The 11,984-nt window shown below is 27.3% G+C and overlaps 2 non-coding genes across 2 annotated transcripts; one reads left to right on the top strand and one right to left on the bottom strand.

The window, feature by feature from the left end:
- Nucleotides 1-2,223: 2,223 nt before the first annotated feature.
- Nucleotides 2,224-2,296, top strand: Trnak-cuu. The gene has a single exon. It is a non-coding gene; the product is annotated as a tRNA-Lys (tRNA).
- Nucleotides 2,297-2,788: 492 nt separating this feature from the next.
- Nucleotides 2,789-2,861, bottom strand: Trnak-cuu. Its single transcript has one exon. It is a non-coding gene; the product is annotated as a tRNA-Lys (tRNA).
- Between the last annotated feature and the right edge of the window lie 9,123 nt (nt 2,862-11,984).

Raw genomic sequence — 11,984 nt, 5'->3', positions numbered from 1 at the left:
GCTCTTCTATTTACAATTTTTTTAATGTATCTATTTATAGGTATGGGTATCTTTATTTAACGTAGGTTGAATCAAATTTTAAAAGTCAGTATAGTATTATGTAATATAGTTAAGGTAACTATTAGTTATGGTAACCATCTATGAAAGTCCAAAAAATTAAATATATTTTAAAATTTTGCTCCTCTTTTAAAAAATTTCCCATTCGGTCATTGGCCTATGTGTATATAATATTATAGTTATTTTGCTCATAGATATTCTTCGTTTATACAGTATTAATATGAATTAGATTCTAAAATAAAATCTAAATGAATAATTAAATTATAAGAAATCATTGTACAGATTGTAAATTGTCTTTCTTTAAAAAAAAAAAAAAGAAATCATTATCATGTACCTATTAATCCGTAATATTTTCAAAAAACTAGTACAATTTCATATACTTAACGCTATTGTTGAGAACACTATAGGACAATGCATAAAAAAACAATACATCTTGTCACCATAAATATAGTACGTATATATGTGTAGTCACTTAAATTATTTTTACCACAATATTTTTTTTTAGATTTTCACTTTTTAAAATGTCATTAACCAATATTTTTTTTATTTTAAACAAAAAATAAATTTGGTAATTATTGTTTAATTTTTTTTTTGTGTAAAATATAAATACCGATTATCGAACTACATTTTGTAATTTCATAATAAATTATAATATTTCGAATACTAGATAATTAAATAGTTTTATTAAAAATAAAAATCTTCGGTGAAAATATAATATATAATATATGTATATATTATAATTTGATTTTTTGAAACTAAGACATTTTTTTAATGGAACATATTATGTAAAAACTATGAATAGTTTATCAATAAGATATCTACGAGTATTATATATATGTATATTTTATACTTTTATGTATAGGTATGAAAGTATTTTATTTTGGAATTAAAAACAACGTAAATAGGGAAATGCTTAAACGTAAATAAAAAAATAAAAACAACAACAGCGAATTAAGTTACTCCGTTATTTTTGGTATTCAATAAATGCATTTACCGATAATCTACTGCAGACTACAACACGACGTCGTACATATTATGCAGCAGATCGACTTCCGTTGTATGATATTGTACGCGCGCAGACCATTAAAGGACAAAGACAAATTGAAAATTGTGTGTGCGTTATAATATATATATATTTATTTAACAGGCGCAGGCGTCATCGTGCTAGCGAATTAGCAATTTGCTAAATCGACGGACGTGATCGGATTATAGGTCGAATAATGATATTCCGAAAACTGGTTTGCTGCTATTGCTGTCGCTGCATCGAGCCGGCGAGTGACCTATGGTAGATAATTTATTATGTAGGTACATCAAATATAATAATATGATATAAATATCAATTACACATTATGATGTACCACTACATTAGAACTTTCGGTAGGGATCTAATTATTATTCATTTCACGGATAATCGGTAGATACGTATGAAAACACGGTTGTGTGAAAAATTATTATTGCAGTACACTTGCTTGTTTGTTTAAAAGAAAAATCATTATGAAAATTAAAAGCTGGTACCATTGATTATGGAATAGATAATAAAGATCATCAAACGCGATTTGCGACGCCAGCGATATTGTTCATCGATTTTTATGATTTTGGTAGCACCAAAACAAACTATTTTGATTTATTTTCGTTAAAAGCGATTTTTCGTAAAACGCTCTCAGTGCGGCCATGTCATAGTTATTCTATGGTTTTGATAAAATCGCAAAACGTAAAATCGTAAATCGCATTCAGTGGTACTTATGTAGTTATGTGCCTCATGGTAATTACGTGGTTATCGTTACCTTTTTACATTGTTTTTAAAATTGCATGAATAATAATTGCTGGTATGCAAACTGGTAACTGTGATCGTTTGATATTAATTTGTTGGCTGTTAATATTTTTTTATTTTTCGAACACAATTTATAAATTATAATGAAAACAATTCTCATTAAAACACGAAACGTTTATTAATAAAAAAAAAAGTCAGCAAAAGCAACATGAAGACTAAATGTTTTGTAAATTCAACTACATGATTTTTAAGCTTTTTTTTCTGAGGAATGATTAATTTATAATTTATTATCTAATTAATAAATTTTAATATTTCATTATAAAAATGGAAGGCAACTAAATACAAATATTAATAATAAGAAATAAATTACTTGATATCTCAAAAATAGTTCGTCAGCCCGGCTAGCTCAGTCGGTAGAGCACGAGACTCTTAATCTCGGGGTCGTGGGTTCGAGCCCCACGTTGGGCGGAAGAATTTTTTAACTTATTTTACAAATTAAAATTTTAATCAGTTATCTTTTGTTATTTTGTTACAGCTATTATCAATAGAACATTTTTTTTTAAACCAAATCAGTTCCTCTATTCTATTTATTGTGTCAATTTGTAAAATAAATATAATTTTATATTATTTGTATTATATGCATATTTATATATTATTTTTACTATATAGTTTTATTATTTAAAAATGCAATTTATTTTATTACATGTGATTAAACAATAATTCTAAGAAAATAATATAAAAATAACTTGTTGATAATCTGTATTTTAGTTTTTTCAAAATAAATACTATACATCTTATAATTTAAAATTATTGGAAGTAAATTGTAAAAAAACGTATATATTTATTATAGTTTTTATATAAAAATATTTTTTAAAAACGTATAATTTACTTTTATTAAATATACACGAATAAAATAAATTTTAATTTCATTAAATTAATAAAAGTTATATAAAAAATTTCCGCCCAACGTGGGGCTCAAACCCACGACCCCGAGATTAAGAGTCTCGTGCTCTACCGACTGAGCTAGCCGGGCAGTTGAGGGACGTGGTCAAAATATCATTATTTAATAGTGAAAATATCAAAATAATCTACAACATAAGTAAATAAATTTATATTGTAGTAATTATTCGCAGTAAGATTATAATTAAATTGTCTATATTACATATTTATGTCAAAATTTATCTTTATTATAATTGCAATTAAGATAATCACGTATATAATAAAGATTTATTAATAAGAATTCCACGTACAGTAGAGCTTTGATAGTCCAGGCGAATTCAGAGCGAGCATCTCCCGGATTACTGGAAGGTTTTCAAAATTACCTATTCAAATGACTAAGATTTTTATTTTTAATTCCACCATTTTTATATTTATTGCTCTTTGATTTACAAAAATAATAAATAACTTTAACATAAGTAATGAATTACAAAAAAAAAATTTGTGTGTATAATAATAGAACTTAAAAGTATATTATGAGACAGTAATATTTTTTTTCGTTAATACTTTTCATTCCGAACAAACTACAAAATAAATGTATTTACGAACAAATGGACTCATGCCGTCCAGAATCCGGATTACCGCGTTCCAGCATATCGAGGATTCGGACTATAGACTATAGAGACTCTACTAGTTGATAGGTTATTATTATTATTATGCCTGTATAATATATTTTATAATATTTAATGATTAAAAAGATGATTTATAAATTTTTAACATGGATTTGCAAATTCTCACAAATAAGACGCAAAATATATTGATGGACATTTGGAACCGATGTGTCAAAGCGGGTGGAACAATTCCACATACGAAAATTTCAGCGTTATCTCTAAATCACCGATAATAGGGTGATAAATGTATAAAATACTAGACATTGGGTCGTAAAATAAGACACATGGTATAATTGACGTGTATTAAGTTTATCTGTGAAAAGTTACTCCGCGGTAATTTATTGACGTTATTTTATTTACTTGTTTATTACACGATATTCTTTTTCCCAAAAATAAATTTTAAGACGACGTCTGTTAACACTATACGTCTACATAATATAGACTATAGTTTATAGTTATCTACATTCTGCAAGACGACCTCGGGTCTCATTATGTTCAATGTTTAGTATACATACAATATATTATATACTTTTATCGTGTGCAGATCTCGGAGAGGTGTGCTTGGAATAGTCAGACATGCATTTTAACTACTTCAGACATAAGTATAAACAACTAGTTATTCGTTTCTTAAGCTGGTTCGAAAAAATATTTATTATTTCCTAGAATTATAATAATTGTATAATGTGAAATTTGATTAGTAGATACCTACATCATAGTGCAATTAAAATAGTAATATTATATTATATTAATAATAAACTATACTTTCATGAAAATCTCAGAAGTACTTAATTTTATTATATTTAAACTCATCATTAATAATTATTTGACACAAGCCTTATAGATATATAGTTCAATATATAAATTAATGATTGGTATTTACATAAAAAACTTTTTGTTTTTATGATTTTGAATTAATCACCAAGTTGAGATTATAGTTTCTAGAATTTGAACCACTTACGTAAATTTCCTTTATCTAAAAATTCTGTTTCGATGTACAAAAAAATAAAAATTTTCAATTATCGTCTGTGTATCTTATGAGTTATGACTGTTATGAGTGTTATGATATTGATAAGTACAACAGGGGAATACAGGTAACTAAAATATTTTATATTCATAGTTTTAGGTTACATATTAATAACTACCCGATTTTTATGACTTGTTCACATGACGAGGACTCTGTATCAGTTTTCTTTTAAAAACATTACCGCACTTTTCTCACTGATAATGAGATCGACTATTGATACTTTTCAGCAGCAAGTAATCATAGGAAAATTAGTTAAGAATTACGAATTCCGTGTACCTAATATAAAACAAAATCGTAAAAATGCAAATAGCGTTCAGTGGGGACATTAAATAGATACTTTTTAAAGGTACGCCAGGTTAGCACGATGGTGCACGTAAACACATGTACAAGACCACGACATCACGTCGAGGTTATTAAACCGAAAGAATCGACGAAATTATATAAAAATTGTTATAATATATAATATAAACCATAATATATTGTATTTACGTGTTGTACTATACAATATGTGTTGGGTATATAACGGAGAGGTTTGTTTTTTTCTCAAAAAAATAACGTTTGATTACGTGTTGGAAAGAATCAAAAAACAAACGGTCTTACTGTTACATACAGTATAAGCAGTACAGAGAATATAGGTATAATAATGGATAGTTGACGGTTACCGTTCTTCACGCCGTCCAATCATCCCGCGCTTTTTTTTTTAATACAAAATTTCACGCACGTCCTGTCTTCGTCACAACAACCAGACCGCATAAATGTATCAAAAGTAATGCAACACAATAAATCGCGGTCTACACAGCTGTAGTATACAATGAACACCTACCTCTACAAAAATATTCAACAATATATTGTAAAAATATAATTTTTTATACAAAACATTATGATATTATTGTTTATTAATTATTATAGATACTCGTTCGCGCGATACTATCTTATCGGTCGTGTGGCGTCATTTTCAAACACGATTTCATTTGATTTTTCTTTTTACACTCACGGAAACTCGTTAAATCTATATTTGGATAAATGTAAAACATCGACATTTTGTCATAAAAACGAGATTACTGTAGACACGCGAACTGTAATATTGCCTATTGGCTATTGGTAGAATATAAGAGTAAAGAATATTTTTTTGTTTATTTTCGTTGTAAGGCAGCCAGCGAAAGGAGACCCTTCAGGCAGAGAAGTGCGGTAAAAACAACTAATAACGCGTCGTAGTTAGCGGTAGGTAAGAGTCGCGTATTCGAGTTTAACGATGTCTTATAAACTCTTATCGCACAATGAGTAGACAGAACTATAATGACCTAACCGGCACGAGTAGGCGTAATTATCCATATACATGTATATTATGTATATGTGTGTGTGTGTGTGTGTGTGAGTGAATAGAGTGTAGACGCATACACGCAATATTGGATATATGGTTCTAATTTTGTGACACGTGCGTCTTCAATGGCGCCATACTGTGTAGCTGTCGATTACAAAAATTACGATTCGTCTATACGATTTTAAGTGGCTATCGCTATCAAAATTGTTTTATATACCTACATCTACTCACTTTCTTTTGCTAAATTAAGAATTTTAGAGGTAACCAGCTATTGAATAGTGCATATCCTCAAATCAAAATTATTTATCGTTCGACTCACTCCTTCCATATTCCTCCTATAATGTCTATCACCTGTCATGGGGATAAATATAATAAAAAATAACTTTGATCAATGATAACGGTACGTTTTAAGAGGATGCCACATAGACATTTTTTATCTCTGTCTTACAAGTGCGTAATATAGCAAATTTATGTTCAGTAGTTTAGGTTAAGCTTCGTTAATTTAAAAATTAGAGTGAATCGACCTATAATGAAACTTGATGGTAAGAACCTTTTCTGTGTTTGTATGTGGGTTTTTTACGATAGTTCAATTTTTTAGCGAGTTTTGCATATGCAAAATATAGTAAATTAAAAATGCTCATAACTCACTTTAAAAATTGAATTATCGTAAAACCCACATAAAAACACAGGAAATGTTCTTACCATCAAGTTTCATTATAATTTATAGGTCGATTCACTTTAATTTTTAAACTAACGAAGCTAAACCTAATCTACTGAACGTAAATTTGCCAGTTACGCATTTGTGAGACAGAGACAGCAATATGTCTGTGTAGCGGCCTCTTAATATTTTTTAGTTTAAAGAATATCTTATTCTGTCTCCACGTCCGAGATTTTTTGAAAATTAGATTTCAATACTTAACACATATTATTGGTATTTTTGCCTAATATATCTACTCAAAAATGTATAGTGAGTACCTACTGGTTTTGTTATTTTTGAAAGACAGTGTATTGTGGAGGGGGGGGAAGAAATGATAAAAATATATTTAATTAATAACTGATGATAAACATTTATAATGATTTCATTTGTAATTAAACATTGATACATTTTAATAATAGACACATTCATTAAATTTGTCCATAATAATAATTTGTAACCAAAAGATTAAGTTGACCTAAATTATTAACATTAAAATAAAAAAATTATAATTTTACTAAAAAAAAACAAAAACAAGTTTACAAAATTAAATATATTATACTATTATTACATAATAAGAAATGTTTTTTTTTAATTATAGTATTAAATTAAATTTTTTTTATCAAAGCTGTTAGTTGTTTTTAAAATAATGAGTGTCTTACGTTGAAAAATCATCCAATTTATACTTAATGCATAACGTAAAATAATGACAATTTATATAATAGGTGCTGGGGAGGAATAATCATCACTACGGTCAGGGTCATTTTATTGTAAAATTGTCATCGCTGATCACAATTTTATTATTATTTTTACACAGCCCGCGGGTCTTGTAGTAGTACATATTATTTATACTCGAAATCATTGCACGCATATATCAATTAAACGCGAGACATAGCTGTAATGTGTAGGTACTAGGTATATTATAATGCATGATGATAACGAATATATTATCACGTTGTACATGTATACATATAATAGGAATATCTTATAATATATTATTATTATTATCATCACAGATTGTAATATTATGAACAAAAAAAAAAAAAAAAATTAAAAATTACGCGCATTTTACGCAACGACTTACCATTATAATAATTACGTTTGGAACAAGTCCAGATTTATCGTGTTTTTTTTCCACTATCGTCTCACAATCGCGCGAATGTCCAGCCGCAATAATAATAAACGTCTATCGTGCCGTCCGTAAAATAAGAGAAAAGGAAAAGAAAAATGGAAAATATATATATATATATATATATATATATATATATCACGCACACGTACCTACTACACACATCGTCAGTGGCATGTGTGAGTATAGATTCAATATATACTATGTACAGAGTGATTCACTAAATATCACGCTCACTTCCATTTCTTTTTCTTAATATTGAATTACGAGTAATTCCAATTCTGATTTTTAGATTTTTTAAATATACCTTAATTCTATAATTTTAAATTCTTAAGATTATTTTGTATTACTTAAAGAGTGTTTGTGGCCGAAACATATTTCTGTTTTTTAAAATAAGAACCCCTTTTTACTATAAATTATTTAGCGGATAATTTTCTTGAACATTTTGATGTAGGTACTTAATAGTTATAATTCAAAATTTGAATTAGTATTGTTTTCAAATTATCAAAATATTTATACTAAATATAATAGTCCTTTAAAATAGTTTTACAAAAATATAAATTAAATATTATTACGAATTTAGTATTTTTTATACTTGGACCATTTCTAAAAATTATAAATATTGATGGATTAATATTAATTGCTAAAATTTTAAAATCATTATAACAGCAACAGCATAGCACCCATCATAGTCCTATATTTTCCAAATCCAATATCATGGACCTATATTATCTTTAGTACATATAGTTAAATACTCAATAAGTGATCATTTAAATTTTGATTTCCAAAAACCTACGTTAACATTTTTAAAACAATAATTTTTTAATTAATTCACAGTAGAGATTGTTGTTTAAAAAACAGAAGTTTGTATTTCCACAAACACTTTTTAAATAGGCACAGAAAAATCTCATGAATTTGAAAATAATATGGTCTTTTAGTATATCTAAAAATTTCAAAAATCAGATTTTGAATAATTGTATTATTGAAGAAAAAAAGGGGGTGAATATGGTGAATCACTCTGTATATTATATATTTGTATGTGTGAGTATGTGTATACTATACTGTGTACATGTTCCAAGACGGTATTATAATATTATTATTATTATTATTATTATTATTATGGCAGTCGCACGTGTGCGGCTCGGCAGTGGCGTACGTACACATATATGTATATAATATTATATACTACTCGTGTTGGTTTCCCCCCGCGAGACCTTCTCCGGGCGACAGCGAAAGGGGGCAATGACTGCGGGCGCGCGCTCGCATAGTACCAATATATTATTATTTTCTATGTGACCGACCGACGGCCAGGACCCCCTCCGAGAGAAGACAGCTTCGTCTTCGTCGCCGGAGTGGTCGCAGTGATTATCGCAGCCGGTACGGGTCATCGGCAGGCGCCACACTTGAACCTGTATGACCTACCTCTCAGTCAAAGTCCCTGTCGAAATAACTACCCTTTTTCCTGTTCCAAAACGCCTTAAAAATGTCCTTCGGTTGGCGAAAACGAGACGTAATAGGAAACGTGGTTGTGTTTTTGATTGAGTTTTGTATTGACGTACAGTTAGATTTATTATAATTACTTTCACGGTGCGTATCTTCACGAGACATATTTTCACAAAAATCGAAAAAAATTAATATAATTGATTTTGAAGTGGAAAAGTGTAGCTATTTACTTAATAGGCCAACAATGTAAATAATATGTTTAATACACACGCGAATTTCCATTGAATATTAAAATAATAATAATAATAACAATAACAATACGTTTAATAATATTATACTATTGGTATAATATATTCCAAATTCATAATAAAATATCAAAATAAACGTATACAATATTATCAATTTGAATACAATGTAATATACGTACTGATACATGATATGTGTAATTAAATAAAGTCATAATAAAATAACGAATTGACATAATATGATATGTATAATTGTGTAAACCGTTTGAAATGGTAATGAACGTGCTTGTCGTAGGTGTACATTATATACTATTAGAATAGCGAACACATAAACAATATACATTGAATAGGAACTGTAGTTTGTACACATAATATATTATATTATAAATATATATTATTGTTTTTATATGCGTATAGACTACGTATAGTTACATATAGTTGATGTATTTGTAGTATATTTTTATAACTTATTAATCTATTATCTCATTTCCAACGACGCATATCATAATGGACTTAATTCATACGGATATAATAACAATTTATTATTTTATAAATCACAAAAAAAAAAAAAATGGAATTTAAAAAGGTTAAGGTACATATTGTAATAAAACTATACTGAGGTACGTGTTGGTTTATATGACGTATTGTTTGCGCCAGCATCGTTCGTATAGATATATACGCTTTTTAATTTAATTTTTATCAACACTAAATTAATAGGTACCGACAGTTTGTTATGATTTATCGTAGATGCAACCAATCAAAGTAATTCTCAATAATTTATTTTTAGTAAGACAATTATTAAACACAATACAACTATCTATTTTTATCATAGACATATATTTTATACCGAATACATTTTAAAACATACTTATTTTATTTCTATTTTTTATATTAACCGAATTTTAGATGAATAAAATTAAATATCGAAAAAAAATTATACCTATTATCTTACAGTATATTACGTGAATCGTGAATATTTTTTATTTGAGGGTTCGTTGTGATATTTTCTTGGTGGAAAAGTATATAATTCAAGTGATCTTAAAAAAATCGGCGCAGTTGATGAATTGCAATTCTAACAGATATGAACCATTGAAACACAACAATTGTGTACTAAATATATTATCATATTATACTCTCGACATATACAACAATATATAACGTACATACTACATGGGTAAATTGTAGAATCGCGCGCGATTTACGATTGTCGTATGCGAAACGTCGTAGTTCAGAGTAACGTCAAAATCCAATTTGTTTACAATGTTTACACGTCCGAATATCCGTTTTAAACGGTTGACAAACAGCATTCAACCGTGGTTAACTGTGGCGTGCAGGTGACATTAGCGCAGTATATCAACAGCAGATAGTTGGAAAGAAACGCGCGTGTTGAGTTTCCGAAATGCATCATAACGTAGTTGTTTTTATAATCTCGCTATAAATATAAACACAATATAGTATATATGAATACGATTAATATAATATATAATATTTATTTAATTTTTTGTTACATAAAAACTATAATATCTTATAGAAGTAAACATGAAGAAACAAAATATATTAATTTTGGAATAAAAAATACATCACCATCGGAGAACCATACAATTATTATTTATTCATATACCTACTAGTTATCTCACAATAATAAAATAAATAGCGATTCAAATAGCAAAATATTTTGTAAACATTAAACAGATTCACTTCATTGAAATATCCCAGCATTTTCATTGATTAAAACTTGAAATAGAATGTTCATATTAATTTCATAAATAATGTACCTATACTCAACGCATTTTTACATTTATTTTATAAATGGCTTAAATTCAAAATTTAAAAAGTTAATCTATAATTTTAGCGCTAGACTAATGCAATCAATTAGATTAACTAGAATTGTATGGAATTTAATTTTGGGGAGAGGAAAATACCTCACTCACCCCCGTAGTCTTTAAGTAACTTTTAATATTCTCAACTCAAATCAATTTTTAATATGTTTACTTTGTATCCTATAAACTTCTGACTTGTACGTATAAATAATTAAATATTTTAAACTTTAAAACTTTATACTTGAAAAATGTGTGTTTGTTAATTATATTCATTTTCCCGTCAATCACAAAAGATATAGATATAATTATATAAATATTTGGAACACGTGAAAGAATTTTCGGAAAAAGCATCTTCGTTTTTATAATTTTGTCATACATATATACATAATGTATACAATATACTATGATATGTTAAGTATAATTTAAATACAATATATATAATATATATTTTATTGTGATATAAAAATATTATTTCTTGTAAATACAACACACGTGTGCACAAAATATGATCGAGAAACCATTACGTAATAAATATTATACATTAAAATAGTTTTTGTCTTAAAATATAATTTAAAACACTTCAAACATATTATAGTTTACTCACATAAGTTGGCACTCATTTACAATTAATACAATTATAATAATTGATAATTTTCTTTTTATATACGAAAATATTAATAAATCATTAGCAATTTTCTATAACTGAAATACTATATTTCCATTTTATTCTTATTGCATACCCGAGAATCAAGATAAATTAACATTTAATTATATGAGTTTTATATCGATAAAATATTATTAACAAAAGTGACGGTTTTCGTAATTCGTCAAAAATTCCAAGTTAACAGAATATTTTAGTAATATTATTATTCT

Source organism: Melanaphis sacchari, unplaced genomic scaffold (assembly GCF_002803265.2).
Source record: "Melanaphis sacchari strain LSU unplaced genomic scaffold, SCAv2.0 Contig122_pilon_pilon, whole genome shotgun sequence".
In the NCBI taxonomy this organism is placed as follows: domain Eukaryota; kingdom Metazoa; phylum Arthropoda; class Insecta; order Hemiptera; family Aphididae; genus Melanaphis; species Melanaphis sacchari.
This window is presented reverse-complemented; position numbering and strand designations above follow the sequence as displayed.